The sequence below is a fragment of the Dromiciops gliroides genome, chromosome 3 (genome assembly GCF_019393635.1).
Source record: "Dromiciops gliroides isolate mDroGli1 chromosome 3, mDroGli1.pri, whole genome shotgun sequence".
Lineage (NCBI taxonomy): Eukaryota > Metazoa > Chordata > Mammalia > Microbiotheria > Microbiotheriidae > Dromiciops > Dromiciops gliroides.
Genome location: NC_057863.1, coordinates 174,014,681 through 174,027,730, shown reverse-complemented (window position 1 = coordinate 174,027,730; position 13,050 = coordinate 174,014,681). Strand labels below are relative to the sequence as shown.

Here is a 13,050-nt window from a genome sequence, read left to right as displayed (position 1 = left end):
GATAGCACTTGCAGCTGTAGGGTCTCTTCCTGGGTAAAGACTAGAGCACAGACCAGGAGATCAGTGACCGCCCCTTTCCTTAAATCACACAACCTTGGAAGCACCAAAAACTTACAGAACCCCAGAACTAGCTCTGAAAACAGCAGCGCAAAACCCCCTGAAGCTTGGGATAGTGCTTCCTCCACCCCAGGAACAGAGTCCAACTTTAATATAAAGTTAAAAGTTAATAAATAGACTGGGAAAAAAAATGAGCAAACAATAAAAGAATGAACCTGACCATAAAAAATTACTATGGTGACAAAGAAGATCATGAAACAAACTCAGAAGAAGACAATGATGTCAAAATAGCTATAAGCAAAGTTTTAAAGAAAATATGTGATATCCTTTGATCCAGTAATACCACTGCCAGGTCTATAACCCAAAGAACCTATTTGTACAAAAATAGTTATAGCAACTCTTTTTATGTTGGCTAAGACTTGGAAATCAAAGGGATGCCCATCAATTGGTGAATGACTAAACAAGCTGAATGGCTAAACAATTATTATAATGGAATATTATTCTGCTATAAAAAATGACAAGCAGGATGATTCAGAAAACCTGGAAAGACTTACATGAACTGATGTATAGTGAAGTGAACAGAACCAGGAGAACATTGTACATAGTAACCGCAATATTGTTCAATGAGAACTGTGAATGACTTAGCTATTCTCAGTAATACAATGATCCTAGACAATCTTAAAGAACTAATGATGACCTCCAGAAAAAGAACTGATATTGATTAAAAACAAACTGAAGCATGCTATTTTTCACTTTCATTTTTTTCTTTTATATTTAGACTAGGGTCTTGTACAAAATGACTAATATGGAAATGTTTACATAATTGCACATGTATAACCTATATCTGATTGCTTACCATCTCAGGGACAGGAGGGAGAGAGGGAGGAAGGAATAAAATTTAGAACTCAAAACTTTAAATAAAAATGTTTTGTTTTGAGTGAGGCAATTGGGGTTAAGTGACTTGCCCAGGGTCACACAACTAGTAAGTGTTAAGTATCTGAGGCCAGATTTGAACTGAGGTACTCCTGACTCCAGGGTTGGTGCTCTATCCACTGCGCCACCTAGCTGCCCCCAAAATGGTTTTTAATGGGGAAAAAAAAGAAAAAGAAAAGATGTGAATTGTACAAAAGCCTGACAAGAATTCCCAGAAGAGGTGAAAAAGGATTTTAAGAATTAAATAAGAGAGGTAGAGGAAAATTTAAGAAAAATATGAGAGTGATGCAAGAAAATTATGAAAAGAGAGTCAACAAGGGGCAGCTAGGTGGTGCAGTGGATAGAGCACTGGCCCTGGATTCAGGAGGACCTGAGTTCAAATCTGGTTTCAGACACTTAACACTTACTAGCTGTGTGATCCTGGGCAAGTCACTTAACCCCAATTGCCTCACAAAAAAAAAAAAGAGAGAGAGAGAGTCAACAGCTTGGTAAAAGAGACACAAAAAATACTGAAGAAAATAATACCTTAAAAAACAGAATTGGGGGGCGGCTAGGTGGCGCAGTGGATAGAGCACTGGCCCTGGAGTCAGGAGGACCTGAGTTCAAATCCGGCCTCAGACACTTAACATTTACTAGCTGTGTGACCCTGGGCAAGTCACTTAACCCCAATTGCCTCACTAAAAAAAAAGAAAAGAAAAGAAAGAAAACACCAGAATTGGCCAAATGGAAAAAGAGTTACAAAAGTTCACTAAAGAAAATAATTCCTTAAAAATTAGAATTGAGCAAGCTCATGACTACATGAGACATCAAGAATAAATAAAAAAAGTTAAAAGACTTAGAACTTGGGGGCAGCTAGGTGGTGCAGTGGATAAAGAACCAGCCCTGGATTCAGGAGGACCTGAGTTCAAATCTGGACCCATATACTACTTGACACTTACTAGCTGTGTGACCCTGTCTAAGTCACTTAACCCTCATTACCCTGGGGGAAAAAAGACTTAGAACTTAAACAAACCTTCAAAATTATCTAGTCTATTTTCCTCATTTTGAAAAATGAGAGAGGGGGCAGCTAGGTGGTGCAGTGGATTCAGGAAGACCTGAGTTCAAAATCCTTAACCCTCATTGCTGCCCCCCCCCAAAAAAAGAAAAATGAGAGAAATAAAAATGGAAACAATTTCTAGGTTTCACCTCAGTCTTGTAAATTATTAAAGATTTAAAAAAACCAACAAATTATTGTTTTGTTTTGTTTTGTTTTCTGCAGGCAATGGGGGTTAAGTGACTTGCCCAGGGTCACACAGCTAGTAAGTGTCAAGTGTCTGAGGCTGGATTTGAACTCAGGTACTCCTGAATCCAGGGCCAGTGCTTTAACCACTGCGCCATCTAGCTGCCCCCAACCCAACAAATTATTAAAGATGAGGAAAGTGGGAATAATCAGTATTGGAAGACCTTGGAAAGAAAGACATACTCATATTCTGTTGGTGGAATTGTGGCCCAACTATTTTGAATAATCATTTGGAATTGTACAAGAAAAGTGGCTGAACTGTCACCCTTTGACCCAGAGATTCCTCAAGTAAAGGACCAATGGTAATGCTTGCTCCAGAATATGCTAGCAGATCCGGGTACACTTGGCCCATATTCAATACATGCTTATGGTAATAATACATACCCAAATATTAATAGCAGGCCTTTTTGTGGAACAGGAAACTTAAATAAGAATGGTGCCTACAGTTTGAAGAATGTCTGAACAAACTAGATTATGAGTCTAATGGAATATTATATAAAGAAATGAGGAAGGGGACAGGGTAGAAAGCATGCTAAAGTTGGAATCAGGAAAACTTTAATTCAAATCCTGATTCAGATATTTACTAGTTGTGTGGCCCTGGCCAACTTACCTTCTCTAAGTCTCAATTTCCTCATCTGTAAAATGGGGCTAATCATAGGACCTTTACAGGATTATTATAAGGGTCAAATAAGGTAATATATGTAAACTTTAAAGTATTATAGAAATGCTAGCTACTGTTATTATGGAAAATATGAGAAATTTAGAGAAACACAGATTTATATGAACTGATGCAGAGTAAAATGAATAGGACCATAAAAATAATATATCTGACTGACAAATTGTGGGGGGTAAAATCCCCAAAAGAAAATTGAGCAACTGGAAAAAAAACTAAAAAAATATTACAGTCTTAGAAACATGTAATGAAATATATCTCTGTTCCCTGAAAAGAGTAGGGGAGGTACATGAGAGGAGGAAACAGAATGCTGCATACACTGTCAGATATATTTATTACAACAGTTTTCAGTTCTGGTGCAAGGGTATAGGCAGATGTATTTATTACAACAGTTTTCATTTCTGCTGGAAGGGTATAGGCAGAAATGACAGTGATGTAAAAACAAGACATCAGTAAGAAAAAATGTTTTGTTTTGTTTTAAAGGACATAAATTTATGTTTCAAAAGGCAGGCTACAGATTGGATGTGAAGAGATTTTTTTTTGAATGTTATTAAACATTGGAATGGACCCCTAAAAGACTGAATGAGCCCTGCTAGGCTCTAAGAGAGAAATGACAATACAAATCATATCACAACATGCTGGAATCATCTTGAACTGCCCTCATGCTGGTTGTTAAATTTTTACTGTGAGTAAATATACCTCCTAAAGCATCATACCCTACAAATCAAAGAATACTTTATTGTTTTGTTGATTTTCTAGACTAAGAAAGTGATAGAGAAAATGTTAATAATGCAGATTAAACTTAAATGTGTCTAGTTTAATCAGATTGTAAGCTCATTGAGGGCAGGGACTGTCCTTTGCCTCTTTTTGTATCCCCAGTACTTAGCACGGTGCCTGGCGCATAGTAAGTGCTTGATAAATGTATATTGATTGATCTTTTTTCCTGGAGAACTGATTGATAAACATTTACTACCATACTCCTGATGTACTCCTACAGTAAAATCTCTTTGGTTATTCTAATTATCTCATTTCTATGATCTTACTATCAGATGAAGTAACAGGCCTGAAATCAATTTTATTATTGTTATTTTGATTTTTTTTATTGATCCCTGACAGTGTTTCCCCTGTACAGGCTCCTGAAGTTCAAAAATCACTATTAATTTTACAGCTAAATAGATCAGATGTCAGAATAAGGTAGGGAAGAATGACAGGGAAATCCAGAGGACCCTAGCTTTTGTTGTTATTATCTGATCAACATCAGTGTGCTATGGGGAGGCCCCACACTGAGTTTTTGAGGTAATGAATACAAAAATTAAATTCTAGCCTTTCAGTATTAAAGGAATCAAGACAGCCTCCCCATTATTTGTTATGTTCATTCATTGGAGAGAAAGAAGATTGGGAATTAAATAAGTGCTTGAAAGAAATGGGATTACTTTAGAGGGTTTGTAATTGAAAACACTTGAATCAGGTGCACTAGCGGGAAATTTATTTACTATCAAGGGAGACCTATAAAGGACCTCAAATAGATGAGAGGAAGAGACAGACAGACAGACAGACAGACAGACAGACAGACAGACAGACAGACAGAGACAGAGACAGAGACTGGAGAATTACAGGAAAAGAAATCCCCTGATGGGTATGTAGGTGCGGATCTCCACTAGTGATATCTGCACCCATTACCTGGAGGATGTAATGCATTATTTCCAGAAGGCAGATATTATGGGTTTAGGAGAGGGTATTAAGGTAAAAAGATTAAGACTTCAAATGGTCGACAGGTCTCAAGAAAAGTTCATTTGTCCTTGGTGGCCTGGTAGCCAGTATAAGAGATAGATAGCGTGGTGGGGAAAGCCTTAAGCTAGGAATTGGGGGACCTGGGCTCATAGGATCATATATTTTAAGTTGGAAGGAGCCTTAGGGGTCAACTGGTAGGCTCAAATCCTGCGTTTGACACTGATTAGTACTAAGGATGATAAATAAATAACTTAATTTCTCTTTCTTAATCCACAAAATGGGAATATGTGTGTTAGTACTGTTGAATATTAAAATATAGTTTTTATTTTTTGTATCTGCCTGTCTCCTACAAAAGCCCAGATCAGAGAAATTAATCTTTAATCTCTCCTATAAAATTAATAAACAGATCAGAGAAATTATATCTTATAATATCTCCTACAAGACAAACCAGATCAGAGACAGACAGAAAAAACATAATATCAATTTAATATTTTGTCCCAAGAAGAAATATAACACATGATCATGTGGAGACTCCCCTCCTAAGAAGAGGGCTTAGAGACTCTCTCCTTCTAAGGGTTTTTAAGGTTTCTTTGCCCATGGATTACAGGGCATTATCAGTTTCAATAGTATGATACAGAAGCAAAGGCAGTTTAACAATTTCAGTAACTTATAACAAGTATGGAAGAAATATGGAAGCATCATGATAAGATTACAGGATTCCAAAAAAGGGTTTGGCAAGGATGAGGACATTAAGATGTCACCATAAGATAGGGACTTACTATTCTTTTTTTTTTTTTTAGTGAGGCAATTGGGGTTAAGTGACTTTCCCAGGGTCACACAGCTAGTAAGTGTTAAGTGTCTGAGGCCGGATTTGAACTCAGGTACTCCTGACTCCAGGGCCGGTGCTCTATCCACTGCGCCACCTAGCTGCCCCTTAAACAATTTCTTTTTTTTTTTTTTTTGGTTCATTTTTGTTTTTGCTTTGTTTTGTGGGGCAATGGGGGTTAAGTGACTTGCCCAGGGTCACACAGCTAGTAAGTGTCAAGTGTCTGAGGCCGGATTTGAACTCAGGTACTTCTGAATCCAGGGCCGGTGCTTTATCCACTGCGCCACCTAGCTGCAGGGACTTACTATTCTGAGGGAAAAGAAGTCACTAAGTAGGGTCTTTTATCTGCTAGCTATCTGAGTTCAGTTTGGAGTTCAGGTGAAGGACATTTTGGTTCCTATTAATCCTATTAAATCAGGGTTTCATAAAAAATACTTTTGGATAAGAAGGCACCTCCATCAAATCCAAGTGATCCATATATTCATATTGACACCACCTAATAGGATTGTGAGGATTGATGATGATGATGTTTTGTCCTTTGTTTTTGAAGAGGACCATGACATTGGGGTGATGTCATGACTTTGCACTTAATTGGATTTAAGTGAAGGAGGGGCTGTGCAAGGTCACCAACCTCACTCCCCTAAAACCATCCAGGCCAAATGGCAAGATATATATCAGGATGACTGGAGATGACCCTGGATGTTTAAGGCAATTGGGATTAAGTGACTTGCTCAGGGTCACACAGCTAGTAAGTATCTGAAGTGAGATTTGAACTTGGGTCCTCCCAACTTCAGGCCACTATTCTATCCACTGTGCCATCTAGCTGCTTCAATAGGATTGCAATGAAAACAACTTTGTATCACCCTAAAGCACTTTTAAAATGTGAGCTATTGTAGGGGCCAAATTTTAATTGAGGAGTATTAGCTAGGCGGATCACTGCAATATTAGGGCAAGGAAGGAGACCAACAGCCTCCCTCAGAAACAAAACAGTGTTTATTAACAATAATGAACTTAAAAGCACAAGCAAGATCAGTAGAATTAAGGGAAAGGGAAAAAAATGGGGGAAGGGAAATGATACAACCTGAATAAAACCACTGCCCAGGGATCAGCTGAGAACACACATCTGTGTCCTGTCGCTTTCCAGCTTCAAGCTAGAATGGCAAAACTCCTCCGTTCTCCTTCCCAGCAGACCCCAGACTGACCACACACAGCCCCAAGCCAATTGGCTGGCAGCCCTGACTGACAGTCACATGACTGCCCTCACTGGGCTTCCAGTCATTACAATTTTGCCAGGCCCATGTAGGCATCATCGAGTGGTGATGATGTGAGGTGCCAGTGCCATGGCGACAGCTACAACCAGTAGGTGGAGCACCATGCCATTGCAGAGGCACAGCACCTGAGCCTCAGGCTAGTGCACATACCAGGGTTTTTTAAATTCTAGCCAAAAGATGGGGTCATAAAAACCTCAAATAACAATTAATTCTTTATATTTCCCCCTTTGTTTTGTTAAGAAACACGGGGTGTTTCCTTGATGGAACAATAAATAATAAACAATAAATTTTTTTAAATAACAGAATATCATAACAAACAATATAATAACAATATAGGAAATGGAAAATACATATTACAGATCATGTATATAGTAACAGAAGGAAAAACAAAAAACAAAAATGTTCATTTAGAGTCCTTGAAATCTTGTCTTTGTTGAGTGTTAAGATGTAATCAGGGGGTAGCTAGGTGGTGCAGTGGAAAAAGCACTGGCACTGGATTGAGGAGGACCTGAGTTCAAATCCGGCCTCGGACACATGACACTTACTAGCTGTGTGACCCTGGGAAAGTCACTTAACCCTCATTGCCCTGCAAAATAAATAAATAAACAAACAAACAAACAAATAAATAAATAAATAAGATGCCATCATGGGGACTGGATTCTGGTCCAGATTCTGGATTCTGGTTGTCTCTGGATACTTTTACTTCTTTAGCTGTTGAACTGCTGGATTTCCACTAATCTTTAGTATAGCATTGTCAATGATCAAATTAAACAGCAAGAGTTCTTCAAAATATAACTCATATAGAACAAATTTCAACTTGATACACACAGCATATTACATTCCCCCCTTTGGAGGATATTTATACCCATAAGCAATACAGAGTTGAGGCATTTGTGACATCAGTATCACTTTTTACCACCATATGTCTGGATCAAGGCCAAATTTGGTAATGTGTCCACGATGACACCTGAAAATGTTATGGGAAGGTTACCATACCACATCTCATGGTTCTGTAGACATCCAGTAATTGCACTAGGCCTCAGGTGGATGGATTCTGACCATGCCACCAGACTGAGTGAAAAAGCCAACTTAAGTGAAACCAGGTGCATGTGTTAGGGCTAACATGACACCAGACCATTTTTGGAGTGAGAGAGGAAGAAACTGGACTATGTCCAGCAATTGTGCTCTACATAGCCGCTATCATAAGCAAACTATGGACTTCCTGAATGTATTTGGCTGTTCTCTCAGCCTCCATCAGGGTATCTTACGTGTACCTGTCTCTCCTCCTGTTGTACATATATTCTCTTCAGGGCCTGCAATGGGAATTAAACTATCTCCATCAAGCTCAGTGTAAGAGCAATTAGTCTCTGAAATGGTAAGTTTCTATAAATCATAAATCTCATATTAATTTCACTAAAGACTATTGATGGTAAAAAATGCATGCTACACTGTGTAACTTAGGATATACTTGAAATATATATATATATATATGATCCCAAACCATACCCAGAGTATACATAGTCATAATGACATACAAATTATAAATGAATGTAAATGGCTGACATTATTAAACATTATTACAGAATCTTCATTAATCTCTACCAAAAGGAAATAAAACATCACTGAGACTCAATATGTTCATTAATTGTCTTATAAATCAAACAATGCGGTTCAATAACCCTTTCTAGAAGACACAGCCATGAGTTCTTGGTGGAGAAGTTCTTCACCTGTAGGAGGAAAGGCTTGTTTAAGGTAAGAGATTATATTGCTAGAATTCGGGGTACACAACATTTTTTAAACTGGTTCCCCAATTCTCTGCATGCCAAAGTGGCAGGGGTTTCTGAATCATCATTGATTCTTCTAATGCTATCATAATGACTGTTATGGTAGAAAATATGGAGTTCTTTAGCGTCAGCTTTTTCTGTGGCACAAATTTGCCATAGAGGTTTATTCAACTGGTGAATAATTACATTCAGTTGGTTATGTTTGGCAAAGACTACAATGGCGTCGTTCCTGGCACAAGTACCAGCTTTTTTAAAATCAGCAACATATTCTTCAAAGGGAATGTCTGTTTCTATAAAAAATCCAAAGTCTTCTTTATGACTGAGCATATAATTAGTAGTTTTTTGTCTGTGTTTGAGATGGTTTCTTGAATGACCTTCTAACTAATCTCCAAGGGCTCTGAAAAGACAACTTCCATCTCCTGATACCTTATGGAGTTTGAGTCCCAGGGTTTGCAATTGAGTGATAATGCTTGCAAATTGGAACTGTCTATTACCCCTGGGCTCCGTTCGGTTTCTTTGCTCTTTAGCAGCTGGTTGAGTTTTATCTGAAATTACTTTACCCACAAATGGTGCAGGCTTCACGTGGGAACAATGAATCCAAGATTCTTTTTCTCCAATTTTAATAGCAGTAGGAGTTGTCAATAATACCTGAAAAGGTCCCTCCCAAGCGGGCTGGGTCCCACTGGTCCACTGAAAATTCTTAATATATACATTGTCTCCAGGACTTAAATCATGCAAGGAAAAATCTAAAGGACCAGCTTGTACAGCAACTCCTGCTTCATGGAGTTCACATAGCCTAGTTTGTACTTCCTGTATATAGGAAGCAACAGAAGTATCACCTCCTACCAGTGATGTATAGACTGGGGAAAAAGTTTTAGCTTGCATAGGAGGGTGACCAAAAAGCATCTCATAAGGATGTGTGGAGTTCACCTCTTGGTCTACTGCATAGATAGAATAATGCCAAGTGTAGAACATCACGCTAGTTCAAATGGGTTTCAGTAAATAATTTGGCAATCATGCTCTTAAACTCTTCATTCATACGTTCAACTTGGCCTGAGCTTTGAGGGTGGTAAGGAGTATGAAATCTAGGAGTTACTCCCAAGAAAGAATAAATCTGGGAGAGAATTGAATCTGTAAAATGTGTACCTCTATCAGAGTCAATGTATGCTGGTGGCCCAAAGTGAGAAACAATCTCTTTAAGGAGAGCTTTGACCACAAAGCCAGCAGTTGCTTGTGGGGCAGGAAAAGCCTCCACCCATCAAGTGAGCTGGTCAACAATAACAAGGCAAAATTTATATTGTCCTGCTTTGGGCATAGAAATAAAGTCAATTTGTAGATGTTCAAAAGTTGTATATGCCAAAGGGCGCCCTCCATATGCTTTAGCACAGTAGGCATGTTGATTGTAAGATTGACATGTGGAGCAGCCCGAGCAGATTTGAGATGCTATGTTAGTTATACCTGGTGCTAACCAGGTCCTTCTAACTGAGTCCACAATGCCTTGTGTGCCAAAATGGCCTTTCTTGTGAATAGAGAGGCATACCTGGTGATAGAATTTCCAGGGGAGAAGTGGTTTTCCCCCCAAAGACATCCAGACTCCATTGATCTGTTTAGCCTTGAATCTCTTTTTCCACCTTTCCACTTCAGAATCATCATAAGTTAGGTGGAGAGAAACATCCTCAGAAGGTGAGATGTTAAATACATGTTCAGGGGCTTCTAAAGCAGAGAGCTTAGCTGCTGAATCAGCTCATGCATTCCCCTTTGAAACAGGATCATTATTCCCTGTGTGGGCAGGGCAATGTACAATTACTAGAGCAGAGGGAAGTTTCAGGGCAGATAGGATGTCCTTGATAAGGTCGCCTTATCAAGCAATAGCTTTGCCAGAGGATGTTAGAAATCCCCTCTGTAGCCAAAGCATGCCTACAGCATGGCACATGCCAAAAGCATATCTGGAATCGGTATAAATGGTAGCGCTCTTCCCTTTGGCTATGTTACAGGCTTGTGCAAGTTCAGCAGCTTGTGCACTAAAATGTGAAGGCAGAGAAGCTGCCCAGATAATATCATAATCAGAAACTACAGCAGCCCCAGTGAAACAGGTGCCATCTTTCATAAACAAAGAACCATCTGTATAGAGGACAATATCAGGGTTCTCTAAAGGTGTATCCAAAAGGTCATCACAGGGTTTCTCAGCCATATCAACTAAAGAGGCACAGTCATGCAACGGCTCCCCCAAGAGTGGTAAGTTAGGGAGCAGCGTTGCTGGGTTAAGGACTATACAGCAATTTAAAGTGATATTTTCATGACCTAGCAGGGTTTCTTCATACTTAGCCAGCCTTTGATCTGAAAAGGCTTGTGTTCCATGGCATAATAAGAGGGCCTCTACTTCGTGGGGACATTGTATTGTAAGAGGATTACCTAGGACCAAATCAGAGGCTTTATCTACCAAAAGGGCTGTAGCCACCGCTGCCCTGAGGTAGGGTGGCACCCCAGAGGCCACAGAATCTAGTTGGTTGGAATAATAAGCTATGGGATGCTGGACAGGTCCTAATGATTGAGTCAGGACCCCAGAAGCCACTCCCTTCTGTTCATGTACAAAAAGAGTAAAAGGCTTACTGTAATCTGGGAGTCCCAGTGCAGGTGCTGATAACAATGCCCTCTTCAATTCTGTTATAGCTGAGAGATGCTGGGAATCCAGCTGTAAAGGTTCTGGGACAGAATTTTTGGTTAGAGCTATGAGGCTTAGTAATTTCACCAAAAGAGGGTATCCATTGTCTGCAATACCCAGCTGCTCCTAGAATGGCCCTTAACTGCTTCTTAGTAGAGGGAGCAGTGAGTTGTTGAATAGCCTGGACTCACTTAGGAGAGACAGAGTGAGTTCCAGCAGCCAGAATGAAGCCCAAATATTCTACCTGAGGTAAGCACCATTGCACCTTTGACTTAGAGACCTTGTGGCCTCTCTTGTATAGTTCTAATAATAAATGGCGGCTGTCTTCCTGACAGGTGTCAGCATCAGGGAGGGCTAAAAGTAAATCATCAACATACTACACTAAAGTGGAACCTTTAAAAGTAATAGAAGCCAGGTCCTGTTGTAAAATTTGAGAAAAGAATGTAGGACTGTCTACAAATCCCTGTGGGAGTCTAGTCCAGGTCCACTGTGTATTTTTCCAGGTAAAGGCAAATAAATACTGGAAGTCCTCATGCACTGGTATAGAGGAAAAGGCAGAACAGAGGTCTACCACTGTGAAGCATGTAGCCTCACATGGGATTAAAGAAATGATGGTGGCAGGATCAGGGACTATAGCATGTCTAGGAATAACATAATTGTTAATTACTCTAAGATCTTGTACAAAACAATAAACAGGTTTGTCATCTGGGCCAGGCTTGGGTTTTTTAACTGGCAAAATGGGAGCATTACATGGAGAATGATGGCATGGGACAATAATACCCTGACTTTTCAGAGCCTCAATTATAGGGGTGATCCCTTCTATAGCTTCTTTAGACAATGGATACTGTGGAATGAATGGAGGTGGTCCCCCTTTAACTTTAATAGTAACAGGCATAGTCGATTTAAGGAGCCACACTTCAGTAGAGGATGAGGCCCATAGGTACTCAGGAATGTCAGAGGGGATTTTGGATGTATCCCCTACTGCTCCTTGAGCATCTGCAATCAAAATTGGTAATAAATGAACAGTATCCTCTGGCAACCGCAGAGAGACAGCCCCATCTGGAGCACAAGATATGGTTGCTCTAAGTTTATAAAGGAGATCATGACCTAATAAATTTACAAGGGCATTGAGCATAAGTAAAAATGAATGTTCTACAGTTAAAGGCCCCATAGATACCATGCAAGGGGTTAATTCTGCCACTCTTTGGGCCTTACCTGAGACTCCTACCACATTTAAAGATCCAATAGCATTGCATCCAGGGTCTGGTTTACACACTAAGACTGATTTAGAGGCTTCTGTATCTAACAGACAATCATAATACGTGTCCCCAACTTTGAGAGTCATATGGGGTTTGTTACTCTGGGGAGGTGAATGGATTGGTACAAGAGGGTTCAAAAATTCAGGATCTGGAAAAGTAAAGCTTTCTGTATTTATTTTCCACTCCTCCCCTGGACACCATCAGTCCTGTGTCTCCCTCTGAGGGATTCTAGAGTTACCCCGATTCTGATTCTGCCCTTCTGTACCTCTCTGATAGGGTCTACAATTATACTGATTCTGGTTGTAATAAGGTCTGTAATTATCTTGGTTGTTTCCTTTCTGGTAAAAATTTCCATAATTGTTCTGTTTTCTCCTGAAAAAAATATTCCAGACCCTCAGTTACTGCCCACCCGAGTTCTTGCTTTCTAATTCTACATTCTCTCAATGAGTGTCCTTGTGTTTCACAGTACTGACACACCTTAGGGGTTTTGTACTGACCTTTAAATGCCTCACCTGAAAGTGCTGGTGCCAAAATGCTTTGCTTAGCCATATTGTCTTCATTCACCTGAAAGATAT

The 13,050-nt window shown here is 39.6% G+C and overlaps 1 protein-coding gene across 1 annotated transcript in view; it reads right to left on the bottom strand.

The window, feature by feature from the left end:
- LOC122747292 (protein SGT1 homolog) overlaps positions 1 to 13,050 on the bottom strand; it is a 31,728-nt gene that overhangs the window by 15,480 nt on the left and 3,198 nt on the right. The window lies entirely within an intron of this gene.